General features: G+C 53.5%; 1 protein-coding gene across 1 annotated transcript in view; it reads right to left on the bottom strand.

Moving 5' to 3' along the window:
- LOC125039203 (aryl hydrocarbon receptor nuclear translocator homolog) overlaps positions 1-5,000 on the bottom strand; it is a gene marked incomplete in the record, with an annotated part of 72,128 nt that overhangs the window by 22,759 nt on the left and 44,369 nt on the right.

Below are 5,000 nucleotides of genomic sequence, written 5' to 3'. Positions count from 1 at the left end.
ATTATACACACACACACACACACACACACAAACACACACACACATATATATATATATATATATATATGAATATGTGTATGTATATACTAGTGTGTGTGTGTGTGTGTGTGTGTGTGTGTGTGTGTGTGTGTGTGTGTGTGTGTGTGTGTGTGTGTGTGTGTGTGTGTGTGTGTGTGTGTGTGTGTGTGTGTGTGTGTGTGTGTATAATTAAATGTGTGTGTGTGTGTGTGTGTGTAATACATAACACTGAAAAGTATGCATAGATGACAGCCACGTGTGGATGATCTCCCAGAGGAGCACTGTGCCTTCGAGCAAGCCAATACTAAACATAAAACCAACAATGACAACAGCAGCCATAAATCCACAAACCGCCGCGTTCGCGTCTATTCACGCCAGCCTTTTTGGGCGGCGTCGCTCGCTCGGCACCAGCGCATCAGACATCTGCGGGTTATGGCAGGTAGAGGGGGGCGGCTGCGCGTTTCACGGCACCGGCGTCACCCAGAACCGCCACGACGATGACTGGCACAACGCGAGGAGGAAGTGCCAATGCGGTGGAAATGCACGAATGAGAAATGAGGGAGTGCCACGTCATGCCGGGGCGGGTCGCGTTATGCACAGACACTGACGATACAAAGGGGGGAGGGGGGGGAGGGGGGAGGGAGGGAGGGAGGGAGGGAGGGAGGGAGGAGAGAGAGAGAGAGAGAGAGAGAGAGAGAGAGAGAGAGAGAGAGAGAGAGAGAGAGAGAGAGAGAGAGAGAGAATTCAGCCGACAAAACCGAGGCACGGTGACAATGAACCCTTAGCCAAGCCCGAACCGCGTCCCGAACCACGACTCTTGAACCGACGAGTACCGAGAATGTCTCAGCCCCCCCCCCCCGCCCCCCCATGCCCTGGATCCAATGCCTGGCCGCGATGCCAACTCCCAAAATAAAGCAATCCCATCCCAAGAAATACAGACAAATGCAAACCTCTCCCACCCTTCACCGAAGCACGAAAGAACAGCGGTGTTGTGGTTCGTAGACCTACTAATCCTCCTCCATTCCCCCCCCCCCCCCTCCCGTCTCCCCTCATGCCCCCCCCCACAGTGCCCAACCGCACCCGAACGTGGCACAAGCAGAACGACCTCCTCCTCTACCACGTGGCCATCCTCGTCGTCGCCATCATCATCATCATCATCATCATCATCAATTATCACTATCACTATCATCACCATCAATCCTCCTCCTCATCATCATCATCATCAATTATCACTATCACCATCATCACCATCAATCCTCCTCATCATCATCGCCACCATCACCATCGAACCACCATCTTCCATCATCATAACCACCAACCTTTCCACCCCCCCCCCACTCCCTTCCCTCCACACAGCTGACAGACCTCCCCGCCCCCGCCCCCCCCGCCCCCCCCCTCCTGCATGGCTACATATGTGCTAATTTGTGGCGGGTATGCGGCTGCCAAAGGCTAATGGCTCGGGTAATGATGACCAAAGGCTTGGTTGATGGAGATGGTGAGGAGGAAGAGGGTAACGGTAATGATCCTATTGTAATATTCGTAATAATGATAATGGCTATAATTATCATGCTTACAACGGAAATTATTATACCGTAACATTCGCTATAAGGAGAGTGATACTGACGATGACGAAACTAATAAGCAGGTCAAAGAATACCAAAACTACTCAAGACAAGAACATATACAGAAATAATAATAACAATAATAACAATACTAATAACAATACTACTACTACTACTACTACTAATACTACTACTACTACTACTACTACTACTACTACTACTACTACTACTACTAATAATAATAATAATAAATAAACAAACACCCAGACCATTCCTCACCCCCATCCCCCCCCCCCACCTCGGACTCTTTGCGTCACGGCGCTATCCCCCCCCTCCCCCCTCCCGTTCCCCTTCGCCGTTGGGACACTTGGCCCGGTTCGCGACACCCTGGCGTGCAACGTGCCCAGGGGGGGAGGGGGGGGGGGGAAGTACGCAATTGCGGGGGCGTTACACAGTACGGCGAACGGAAATTTATAGGGCGAGTCGATTCCCTAAAACGCGCTTGTCCATAGATAGATAGATAGAGAAATAAACAGATAATTAGATAAATATAGATAGAATGACATAGTGCCGGACAGACAGATACAGACAGACTGACAGATAGACAAGTAAATAGAAAAGCAGAGAGAAGATGAACAAAATTAAGATACGAAGAAGTAGGTATAACGTGAAGTAAACAAGAAAACAAGAATAGAGTCAGACAAGTAGACAGACAGACAAACAGCCATACACATAAAGACCCGTGAACCAATGCACTTGCGACTCAGCCCGCCTACACGCGACTGAAGAACGCGTGACTTCCGACCACCGGCTCCGTTGACTTGATAGTTTGTGGACAAATAGTTACCGATCAGCCTCGCGCTAAGTGGCCCCACGACCAATAGACAAAAATCACATTGCGGCCACAAAATCACCATCAAGATCACATCAATCACACGCTAAACGTACAATGGGTGACGGATAGATGGTATCACCTGGACTCACCACGGAATACACAGGTTCGAGCTTAGGGAGAGGGAGAGGGAGAGGGAGAGGGAGAGGGAGAGGGAGGGAGAGGGAGAGGGAGAGGGAGAGGGAGAGGGAGAGGGAGAGGGAGAGGGAGAGGGAGAGGGAGAGGGAGGGAGAGGGAGCGGGAGGAGAGGGAGCGGGAGGGAAGAAGGGAGAGGGAGGGAAGAAGGGAGGGGAGGAACGAAGGAGAGGAAGGGAGGAAGGGTAAGGAAGGGATGGGGAAGGTAATGGAAAAGGAAGGGATGAAAAAAGGAAGGGATGAAAAAAGGAACGGATGAAAAAAGGAAGGGAAGGAATAGAAGGGGAAGGAAAAGAGAGGAGAAGGGAGGGAAAGAGGGAACAGGCACGTGAAATGCCACGGCAAGCACTCCCGGGCAGCCGCATTCAAAGGGAGCGCAGGTCGCACACAACCACACACTCGCATATCCAGGGGGCTCGCGAGGTTCCCCAGCCAGATGGCCAACAAGTACCCTCGAAGTTCCCTGGAGGGGCAGGGGGGCATGGGGGCACAGGGTGGCAAGGGAGAGGAGAGCATATAAGAGGAGGGCATGGGAGGAGGGGGGGGCAAGGGAGGGAGGGCAAGGGAGGGGGGCATGGGGTTGAGAGCAAAGAGGAGGGGGCATGGGGAAGGGGAGCAAGGGGGATAGGGACTGATGGAGGTAGATAGAGAGGGGGAGAAGGTGATGGCAAGACAACACTCCCTCCCTCCCTATTCCTCACCCCTTCCCAACAGCCTTCGACCCTCGATGATAATAGCCAATCATTAATTATGTCAACAATAATACCCCTTTTTAATCAATTATCCTCATTATCCTCCCTCGGCCTTATCCTGGTCCCTCCGATTCCATCTTCGCCAACACTTGCACGACGAGGCAGGGGGACGGAGGCCAGGAAGAGGCGGGGGAGGAAGGGAGAGGGGAAGGAGAGGAGGGAAGGAGAGAGAGGGAAGGAGAGGGGGAAGGAGAGAGGGGGAAGGAGAGGGGAGGAAGGGAGAGGGGAAGGAGAGGAGGGAAGGAGAGGAGGGAAGGAGAGAGGGGGAAGGAGAGAGGGGGAAGGAGAGAGGGGGGGAGGAAAGAGGGGGAAGGAGATGGGGGAAAGGAGATGAGAAAGAGGGAGATGGGAAAGATGCGAGAGGTTGGGTAGAGACGGAAGATGAGGAAGGAGGGGTAAGGAAGGACACGAGGAACAAGGAGATGGGGAAGGCGGGGAAGGGAAAGGAGGTGGGGAAGGAGGAGGGGAGGGCGGGGAGAAGGGTGGAAAGGGAGAGGGACGTGAAGGAGTCAGGAGAAGGGAGGTTATGGGGAGGGCAGAGGGAGGGGGTGGAGGAAGGACCTAGGGGTAGTGAGGGAGAGATGGAGGGGGGACTGGAAGTAAGGTGGGGGGGGGGGGAGGGAGCCCTGACCTCAGTTCTGCCACGCTGAACTTTTCTGACGTTAACCTAAATAGGGCAGGAAAAGTATCACAACACGAGCGCTGGAAGGGGGGAAGGAGGGAAAGATTTAAGGGAGGGAAGAAGGGAGGGAAGAAGGGAGGGAAGAAGGGAGGGAAGAAGGGAGGGAAGAAGGGAGGGAAGAATGGAGGGAAGAAGGGAAGGATGAAGGGAGGGAAGAAGGGAGGGATGAAGGGAGGGAAGAAGGGAGGGAGGGAGGGAGGGAAAAGGGAAGGAGGGAAGGATTTGAGGGATAGGGAGGAAGGAGGGAGGGAGGGAAGGAGGGTAAGATTTGAGGAAGGGGAGGTAGAAGGAAAGGAGGGAGGAAGGGAAAAGAGAAGGAGCGAAAGAAAGAATCTAAGGATTAGAGGGAGGCACGAAGGGAAGAGGGGAATGGCAAAATGCAAGAAAGGGAGGGAAAAGGAAGGAAGGAAGGAAGGAAGGAAGGAAGGAAGGAAGGAAGGAAGGAAGGAAGGATGGAAAGATGGCAGGAAAAAAAGAATAAAGGAGAAGGGGAAGGAAGCGGTGGGAGGAGGAAGGTAAGAGGAAAGGGTAGCATAGAAGAGAAAAGAGGGAGACGAAAGGAAAATCGATGAATACAAGAGGAAAGGAAAAGGAACAAAAAGAAAATGATAGAAGGAAGAGAGAGAGATAGGGAGAAATAGGGGGTGCATCTGGCCACAAGAGGCGTGGGGGTGGGTATGTGAGAGGGTGTGGAGAGGGGAGAGGGGAAGAGGGTGTGAGGGGGGAGGGGGAGAGGGGGTGAGGGGAGAGGGGAGAGAGGAGGGGTGGGAGGGTTGAAGGGAGAGGGGGAGGGGAGTTGGGAGAGGAAGTGAGGAGGGATGGGGGGGGGAGAAGATAGGGAGTAGGGAGAGAGGGTAGTAGGGAGTAGGGAGAGGGGGATAGGGAGTAGGGAGAGGGAGAGGGAGAGGGGGAGAGGGGAGAGGGGGAGGAAGAAGGGGAGGAGGTGAAGGTGAAGGTGG

This window comes from Penaeus chinensis, chromosome 26 (assembly GCF_019202785.1).
Source record: "Penaeus chinensis breed Huanghai No. 1 chromosome 26, ASM1920278v2, whole genome shotgun sequence".
Taxonomy (NCBI): Eukaryota; Metazoa; Arthropoda; class Malacostraca; order Decapoda; family Penaeidae; genus Penaeus; species Penaeus chinensis.
The sequence above is the reverse complement of the archived record's forward strand: the minus strand, read 5'-3'. Positions and strand labels throughout refer to the sequence as shown.